Below are 10,441 nucleotides of genomic sequence, written 5' to 3' on the forward strand. Positions count from 1 at the left end.
TTTACCTCATTATTTGTAACTCGTGATAGTAAATAATTCCTCTTCCAGTATGGCACTTTGAAATAAGCACCACTGTGTTTTCTCAAAGCTCTGTAAGATTTTCTATTGCGTTCCAGTCCAATATTTTACCTACAAGCTCTCCTGGTTCCAATTATTACCCCCGATTTGAGTCAGCACAGTGAACTTGAGCACTCTCTGTTTGTTCTACCCGGATGAATGTTTGCAAATGTAGCACCTTTATTTTTTATTTATTTTTAAAAATTTTATTTATTTATTTATTGGCTGTGTTGGGTCTTCGTTGCTGCGTGTGGGCTTTCTCTAGTTGTGGCGAGGGAGGGCTACTCTTCGTTGCGGTGCGCGGGCTTCTCATTGCGGTGGCTTCTCTTGTTGCGGAGCACGGGCTCTAGGCACGTGGACTTCAGTAGTTGTGGCTCACGGGCACTAGAGCGCAGGCTCAGTAGTTGTGGTGCACGGGCTTAGTTGCTTCGCGACATGTGGGATCTTCCCGGACCAGGGCTTGAACCCATATCCCCTGCACTGACAGGCAGATTCTCAACCATTGCGCTACCAGGTAAGCCCTGCAGCACCTTTAGAATAGGACAAAAAGCCTTTGAATATCTTTGTGGTTATTGGTGCTATAAATGAGGAGAAAAATCTGTATTTCTTGAGATTGTTCTAGTGAATTTTGATCCTTTAAAAAATGCTAGCAACAAAAACAACAAATCTGAACAATAATAAATCAGCAATGGCTTCACTGTTCTGCTTTTATTCATGAAGACAAGTATAATCGTCCTATCATATCTTCTGTTTAAATGAAGCCAGTGTAATGTTCAGGGTATTTTGGTAGCAGAAAGAGTATTTCACATATAACAACTAGTTTTTAAAGAAAAAATTAAGAGACAATATCTTCCTATGGGGAAAAAAATCAGATTCCTAAAAATAACTAATTGTCAAGGCACAAAATCTGGCCAAATGCTGAACAAAAACTTGCTGTTATCTAGGCAATTTATTTGGCAGTCCTAGCACTACCCACTGTGTGTGTTTGTGTCCAGATGGCCAAAATGCCAAGCAAATCCTGGAATCACAGGTGGTGCTGAGATGCTGATTCTGCAGGGGAGATTGTGGGTGGGCACCTTCCTCAGCAGGTAGGCTCTCAAAGTGAGCCCTGGCAAGCCATAGGATCATTGCCATCCATGTGTGGGTGGTGATTGATGATGCTAATTTGGGGGAGTCCCAGATATGAAACAAAGCAGCTGAATGAATGGGTGTTTTCTTTCCCTGAGTTGAGATAGTTTCTCGAGGTGTGGTCTGAGGACCATCTGAATGAGGATCATTTGGGTATCTGTTAAAACTGCTTAGTGGGCCCCTTCCCTGGCTTATTCAATAAATCTCTGGAGATAGAATTCAGGAGTCTAAATTTTTTTTAACAAGATACATTTTATCTTATTAAAAAAATTTTTTTTTCATTGGAGTATAGTTGCTTTACACTGCTGTGTCAGTTTCTGCTGTACAGCAAAGTTAATCAGCCATATGTATACATATCCCCTCTTTTTTGGATTTCATTCCCATTTAGGTCACCACAGAGCACCGAGTAGAGTTCCCTGTGCTATACAGCAGGTTCTCATTAGTTATCTATTTTATACATAGTAGTGTATATATGTCAATCCCAATCTCCCAATTCATCCTACCCCCCCTTCCCCCTTACCAAGATACATTTTAAAATAACCTCCCTGATTTTTCTGAGCCCTAAATTTGAGAACCATTGATTCAATATTAGTGAGATGATACTTAACATATGCAAACATATTGCTTTACAGAATTTAAAGAGAGCACAAAGGCCCATCTGTCCACTGGCACAGCTACATGCTGGCAGTAACTGTGTGTCTAACCACACAGCTTTCTCTGACCCCTGGTGGTCTTTCCCAAACAGTGAATTCCCTCAATACTCACATGTGTACAATGCAACTTATGGCAACCATGCAATTGCAATTTTCCAGGACAGTTCCAATAGTATGGACAGTTCCATACCATTTCATTCTTTTCAATAAATGTAGCCTATCTAAATGAATTAATCTTTTATAATTCTGCAGCAGAAAAATATTTTGATATTAAATCACCTATTTGGAAAAAAAACCCCTCATTTACCCCTGCCCTTTCCACATCATTCAAGCAGCACTAAGAACATTCTATATGCACTCTCCTCCAGATTGGGGTGACACACAGAGAGAGGAATTAGTGAAATTCTAGGCTTTAAGCTTTTAAGAAGACTTAAAAAAATTCGTGACAGAGGCAATAGTCTGAAATTAAAGCACTTTTTAAAAAAAATTAATTAATTTATTTATTTATTTTTGGCTGTGTTGGGTCTTGGTTTCTGTGCGAGGGCTTTCTCTAGTTGCGGCAAGCGGAGACCACTCTTCATCGCGGTGCGCGGGCCTGTCACTGTCGCAGCCTCTCTTGTTGCGGAGCACAGGCTCCAGACGCGCAGGCTCAGTAGTTGTGGCTCATGGGCCTAGTTGCTCCGCGGTATGTGGGATCTTCTCAGACCAGGGCTCGAACCCGTGTCCCCTGCATTGGCAGGCAGATTCTCAATCACTGCGCCACCAGGGAAGCCCCTAAAGCACTTTTGAGTTGTGTGAAACAGAATCAGAAAGAAGTGTTGTCTTTGTGAATTGTTTTTAATTCTACAAACTTGATTTTGAAGATCAAGAGCCAGGTTTGAGAGAGAATAGTCTTTATGAAAGACCAGAGTGGCAAAGAAGGCATCATGATGGCAAGAATAATCTTTTCACAGTTAGAACAGGAAGTTCATTTTTTTTTCCTGCTAGTGGTGGGAAAGAAGCTAAGTGAACATGACTAAGGTTTGCCATGGATTGTCTTTGAGAAAGGGCCTAAGGTCCTGGGCCAAGTTCTGAAGTGTGGAGTGGGGGTGGTTGACTGAAGAGAGAAACTCCTAGTAAATTGGGCAAGAGTTGAATCTTGGAGCAGAAGGGCTATTACATGGCTTCCTGGGATATAGCCTGGGAGTTTGCAAACCTCACAGCAAAGCCCCCTGTGACACATGAATGGCAGAATAACTGTGTAAGTGGATGAGGCTGAGGGTAGTCAACTGACTTAGAGAAGCTCACTGATGGGTGGAGGATACAGAGTGACCTTGCTAGACCCAGAAGCCAGCAGAAAAGGGTCCCTAGAACCCTTCAGCCACTGAGGCCAATGAACAGACGTGTGAAATGAATAACTCAAGGAAGGCACACAAAGACAAGCACATTTTCCTCCCCCATGCCAGGATATTACCTATGTGATGTGTGTCTTGAGGTTTTAGGTCACCCTCAAGGAGATGGAAATGGAATGAAAGAATCTCAAGTTTTCCTGAGTGTTTTCTGACAGAAGACATGAAATATTAAACTGGAAGTCACTGCATCATATAGTCTGTGAAACGTCAAATTTAATACACCTTCATGAGACTTCATATGAGCAAATTCACGAATTAATAAAAGAATATTTTGTTAGACCACATGTCCTGATTTTTTTGACCTAGAAAATATGGTCATCCTATTTAGACTAGGCTATCCTACCTTATATTTTCCTAGAATTGTTCTCTGGATATTCTAGGCTGTGTAACTTTCAACTCTCCAACTGATTTAAGAGCAACACGTCCTCTATTCTCCCTCTTACACCTTCTACATCTCTGAACATAGGAAAGTACAGAATGAATGGATGAATGAATGAATGGTCTGCTCAAATATGTATGGAATCCCAATTCCAATAAATTAGTTGCTGAGGAGGCATACTAATGAATAAAACAACAAGAAAAGTATACTTGGGATTTTTTTCCTTAAAAAAAATTAAGGTGGCCTTTAATATGGGTATTTATACGACCTGAACATAAATAAATCTTGTTAAAACAACAATCTATTAAAAGTGTCACTTGTCTCTTTTTTCCTGCTCTGGGCACCAGAATCTTGATAATGATAGTCAACTCAGGACTACAAATCTAGATTTTGATCTAGAGTGTTCTTTATATTGGAAATAAAAAGATTAGGGTTAGTAGAAAGTAGTTGAACTCCACCAGGGGAAAAATGTATATACATTTTGCCATAGAATATATTATCCTTTTTTGTTGTTCATATCAGTTATTTGTCATTTTGGTTCTATACTTTATGAGGCAGAGACTACTGTCTAATTATCAAATGACCTAGGCCCTTAGCTAGACCACTAACTCCCTTGCACTTAGGTTTGGCCATGTGTCTGATTTCTAGTTAACAGAATGTGATTGGAAGTGGAACCCAGCCTGGTTCCTAGAAGCCTCCCACATGTAGTAATATTCTATAATCTTTCCCTGTCTGGTTCAATCTAAGTGAATATGGTGCCCTTGGAGGTCTTATGTTGAAGATGGCAAAATGACAAAGTGGAACAAGCCTGGATTCCTGAATCATCACTTGGAGAAGAGTTGTCCACCAACAAGAAGCACCCATTTTGGGACACTGAGTGAGCAAGAAATAAACTATCACATTAAATCACTGAACTTTCAGGAATTTCTTATTTCAGTAGCATTAACTAATATATTTTACTTATAATTTCATATAACATTCCACAAATATTATACAGTGAGGCTATGATGTAAATTTCCAGTTTCTCCCTCAATAAGAAATTGGTGAAAGCAGTTAGATGAATAGACTCTTGTGTTATTCAAGCAAAAATATACAAAACAACTCAAATCGTTAAGAGTGTAATATAATTGCTACTTTATATTAAGAACCTACTACATTCTAGGCATGATAATAAGCACTTTGCATTTATCATCTCATTTAATACTTATTTATGGTTTTATATTTAGGTTCTAAGATTATAAACTCAGGGAGACTAAGTTACTAGACCAAGATCATACCATTGGTAGGTGGCAGTAACAAGATTCAAACCCAGACCTGTGATTCCAAACCTTAAGCTCTTGAACTCAGTGGTATGCCCTGCATCTTTTGCTTACTTTCTATTCCAGTGTGGTCTGTGGTAGGGTATTCTTTTCTTATGTCAGAGCCTTACTACTTTTTTTTTTTGTTTCCTTCTGGAATTGTGCCAAATTCATTTTATGTATTGGATTTAAACATTTATAATTCTTTTTTTTTTTTTTTTAAGGTGTAAACTCTCAAGGATTCCCTGAAAATACTTTCCACAAGTCACATACTTTTCTTGCTGGTCCATAATGAGAGCCCTTTGTTTTCTGATGGGAAGGATGGGTTTTTTGGTTTGTTTGTTTTTGCTCCTTTTGGAGGGAAGAGTAACTTCATGCTTGGAATCAAAATTGAAAGTGGATGCCCCCGTTGGGTAAAACATGGATGCCCACTTTATTACAATCCCATCTGGCTGTAGCAGCTCAGCAGTATTACTACAAACAATTTCATACCTCATGTTGTGAATGCTGTTCCAATTATCTGCTGCTATAGATGATTATCCAAATAATCAGTGATTTTTAAAATAACTTGTTCTTGTCTCTCCTAATTCTGTGGGTTTACTGGGTTCAGCTGGGTGATTCTAATTTGGGGTCTCTAAGCAGTTAAAGTTAGATGTTGGCTGGAGCTGGAGTTTTCTGAGGACTCAACTGGATGTCCAAGGGAGTTTTTTCCATCCTGTTTGGTGCCTGGACTGAGGTGGCTTAAAGCTGAGGGCTCCCTGAGAATATCAATTCACATGGTCCCTCCATGTGGCTAGCCTGGGCTTCATGATAGTTTGAAGGTCTCAGGGAAATCAGAGTTCTTTTATGATAACAGTCTTTCCCTAGAGTGAACATTCTAAGAGATCAAGGTGAAAGTTGCAAGGCTTCTTCTGACCTAGCCTTGCAAGCCATGCAGCATCACTTTCACTGCAACCTGCTGATTCTGTGATAACCAATAGAATTCAAGAGAAGGAAGTACACACAGGCATGAGTACTGGGAGGCATGGTTCATTGGAAGACCTCTGGTTTACTTGGGAGAATCTTTCCATTGGCATTTGTATTACGGATTTTTTTTTTTTTTTAGTGTAAAAAGATCATTTTATTTTATTTTATTTGACCATCTTTATTAGAGTATATTTGCTTTACAATGGTGTGTTAGTTTCTGCTTTATAACAAAGTGAATCAGTTATACATATACATATGTCCTCATATCTCTTCCCTCTTGCATCTCCCTCCCTCCCACCCTCCCTATCCCACCCCTCTAGGTGGTCACAAAGCACCGAGCTGATCTCCCTGTGCTATGCTGCTGCTTCCCACTAGCTATCTATTTTACGTTTGGTAGTGTATATATGTCCATGCCACTCTCTCACTTTGTCCCAGCTTACCCTTCCCCCTCCCCGTATCCTCAAGTCCATTCTCTAGTAGGTCTGCGTCTTTATTCCCATCTTGCCCCTAGGTTCTTCGTGACCATTTTTTTTTTTTTTTTTTTTAGATTCCATATATATGTGTTAGCATACGGTATTTGTTTTTCTTTTTCTGACTTACTTCACTCTGTATTACAGACTCTAGGTCCATCCAGCTCATTACAAATAACTCAGTTTCATTCCTTTTTATAGCTGAGTAATATTCCATTGTATATATGTGCCACATCTTCTTTATCCATTCATCTGTTGATGGACACTTAGGTTGCTTCCATGTCCTGGCTATTGTAAATAGAGCTGCAATGAACATTTTGGTACATGACTCTTTTTGAATTATGGTTTTCTCAGGGTATATGCCCAGTAGTGGGATTGCTGGGTCATATGGTAGTTCTATTTTTAGTTTTTTAAGGAACCTCCATACTGTTCTCCATAGTGGCTGCATCAATTTACATTCCCACCAACAGTGCAAGAGGGTTCCCTTTTCTCCACACCCTCTCCAGCATTTATTGTTTGTAGATTTTTTTGATGATGGCCATTCTGACTGGTGTGAGATGATATCTCATTGTAGGTTTGATTTGCATTTCTCTAATGATTATGTATTATGGATTTTTGATTAGGTTCCCAAAAGGGTAGTTTAGTTCCCTCAAAATCTTATGGGTCCTTCCATCACTGTATTTTGGTCAAGTTCCTCTAGGTCAAAGGGAATTTGGGTGGTATCATTCAGAGACACACTCAAAATTGTCTCTACTCCTCATCATGAATCAGTGGCCTTCTGTTTCCTGGGATTCTACTATTGGTTCTATGTTCCCTTCACTGCTTAACCCAACAGCTCTTTGATCAGAGGTGCTATGTGACAGAATTACTGAGGGGTGAGGGAGGCAGCAAATGTGCAACTTTCATGATCCTAACTCCTTATTTTGCAGTGTTGGGCCTTTTAGGGGTCCAAACGGAGATAGCTAAGTTCAAACTATGTAAGAATGAAGGCACAGAGATAAACAGATGAAGATTAAAATGTCAAAACAGATGAAGATTAAAATGTCAGTTTTATAAGTAAATGTCAGTTTTATTACTGATTTGCAGCTCTGCTTTAGATCTGTAGCCAAAGCAATTGCTAAAAATCCCACGCCCCACCTTCCCCAGAGGTTGAACTTTCCCCCTGCAGAAACCTGCCTGCTAAGGTTATCATATCATGGAGACAAACCAGAATGCAAGAGTCACGTGGCCAGGCTGGCTCCTCAAGAAATCCCAGAAGGGGTGAGCCCAGTGTAGCCAAAGTCACCAATGAAACAAGTCATTTCTCTAGGAGGTAGAGTAAGTGAGGAGGTAGGGAGAGGCTGAAAGTCCCCTCTTTCACTCATCTCTTTATGGAAAATATGAGACCAGGGGAATGTGTGCTTTCCCTTACTTAGTACTTGGACACCTCCCCTCCCCCAGAGATGTTGGGGAGTAAGCACAGAGCACTCGGAAATTCCCAGCATTCACACTTCTCATTGCAAGGAGGGCTGTTGGTGGCTTGCAGTGGCTTGCCAGACTTCCTGAATTAGACACGTATATAAGTACCCTACCCACCTCTGAACCTTTTTATATTGCTTCAAAAATACCATTGTAATTACCAAACAAAATTGCATCTACATAAATGAGGTAGGAAGATAAGGACACATACAGCTTGGAATTTAGGTTTATGATCCAGAGCCTGATTATACTCTTCAACTATGACCTAGTAATTCCACAGGTTTTTCCTGGGATGTTTCATTTGAAGGACTGTTTGTCATTGTTTGGTACAAATGAAGCAGGAATAAGTATCATATATTTTATATATAGATATATGAATATGTGGGTGTGAATATGTGTGTAAATTGCCTGTTCATGGTAGAATATACAAATATAAATGTGATGTGTATGTCTTCCTAACATAAATATTTCATTGGTTTCTGTTAGGAGTTTTGAAACTGGAGGTTTGGACCCTTGTGTGTTGCTGTTGAGATCCCTCTCACCCCTAATTTGCACATTAAACGTGTATGTGTGCTTCTTTATAGCTCTATAATTGTCACATTTACATAATATATGTGCTCAGTAGACAAAGAGCTTATTTTCCTTTTAAATTAAAATTTCAAAAGTACGAATCCATCTTTGGAGGTGAGAACACTGATCAAAGGATGCAATGATACTCATTAACACCAGGCGATGAAAGCCTGTTGTAAATATGGTGAGCAGTGAGTTCTGGTGGTGGGCATGGGGAACTATGCAATGGGCTTTGCAAGTCACAACTCCACCACAGCACTGCCTGATGAGCAGCCAGACCCTACCCTGGGTCTCCAGTAGTTACCCAACATCCCAGCAACATTGTACACATTAGTTTCTATGAAACATTTTTTTAACATCATGTAAGTAGATAAGGAGCAAAACAGAAGGTCTTTACCATCCCATTGCATTTTATGTTGAATAAATACTTACATAGCCCATATCAAGTATTGTTCTAGGCACTTGACACCCATTAGCTCATCCAGTCCTTATAGGCAACCTGTAAGTGAGACACTCCTACTAGCTGTGTTTTAGAAAGGGGAAATGGAGGCAGAGAGAAGTTAAGTAGATCTCCTAAGGTAAACCAGCTGGACTTGAACCCAGGCAAGGCTGGTGTGAAAACCCATGCATTCAGTCACTCCACCTTGCTCCCTCTGGCCTGAGCACATAGTGCCTGATAGTGTTCTGGTCCTAGCCATTGTACTGTTCACCTAACCTAAAGCAAATTATGTCATCTTGCTGGGCTTCAAAGTCACCTTCCTTAAAAGATGATTGGTTTATAGCTATTCTTTATTAAACACATCCTAGTGGTAGGGTGGGAACAAATGAAATAAACTATGAGCTTCTCAAAGTTTTTACCCTGATTCAATATAGAATTTTAAATGTCTGCAAGTCTTTTTGAGTATTTTAAGGTAAACTTATCAATTGTAGAAAATTGTAAACAAATGTCTGGCCTTGTTATGCTATTCTAATTGTAGCAAGTAAGATTTGAGGCAAATTGAATGAGTTGATCTACATAACATGAAAAGGCTTTGATAGAAAGTTTCCAAACTTGAAGCTCTATCCCCCCCAGGCTATTATTTAGCTTTATGAATTGCTTCCTCCATGTTCTATCAGATGCCTTCTTAGTAGTCTAGCTCCTGAAATGAATCCATCTACTCAGTTGTGTTCCCGTGTCCAGACCTTAAACTCTGGCCACCATTATTAACACTAATTGGTAGGCTCAGCAGAGAGGCTGAGGGCTGAATGAGCTCCAGGAACAAAAGTAGGTTCTCTTCTTAGAACTGTGTGAATGAAAAGGGTGGGAAAGGTCAGCTTGCTGCTGCCTGCCCTGAATCCACTGTGGAAGAAAGGACTTCATCTGGCATACCTCCCAGCAAACCCAATTTAAAAGAAATGCCACGAGGCAAAATTGTCTCTTTGGATTTATCAGATCATATAGATCCTAGTTATAGAGAAACAGACAAAAAAGAAACCAATCTGTTCCATACCCTCTTGGCCAAAATTAGATTATGTTTAGACAATGGCTTTGCGTGCTATGAATGTTGCCTGTGGAGCCCTGGCCCTGTGACTTTGCTCTGCTTGGAGCTTCCATTACTGTTGAACTCAGCCAGTGACTCACTTCAGGATCCTAGGGAGGTCTGGCAGTCATGGTTCGAGGGCATTCGGTACCCATGGTGCCAAAAGACAGGAAGGGCAGGAGCAGGAGGGCTCTCCAGATTCGATTAAACAGAGGAGAGACTCTCGGCAGCTGCTATGGGAAAAACACACGCAACTTTCCTTTCATTGTGGCAGTGAAATTGTGAGATGGGTAGTTTTTATTGGAGCACAAAGATGGGAGAAATTTCTGTGGGGATTTCTGCTCAGGTTTTTGGCGAATAGGAACGCATGAGTGAATTTAGGTAGAAGTAGAAAAGTAAATACTTAATGCATTCCAAGACAATGCCTTTAGCTGGTGATCACTAGCTTCAAAATCTGGATAATCTGATTTCTGAAAAATTTCAAATGAAAACCACAAGTGGCTTTTCCCTCTGCTCAGAAGAGATCTAGGTGTAAGAAGTTGGATAACATG

This window comes from Balaenoptera acutorostrata, chromosome 8 (assembly GCF_949987535.1).
Source record: "Balaenoptera acutorostrata chromosome 8, mBalAcu1.1, whole genome shotgun sequence".
Lineage (NCBI taxonomy): Eukaryota > Metazoa > Chordata > Mammalia > Artiodactyla > Balaenopteridae > Balaenoptera > Balaenoptera acutorostrata.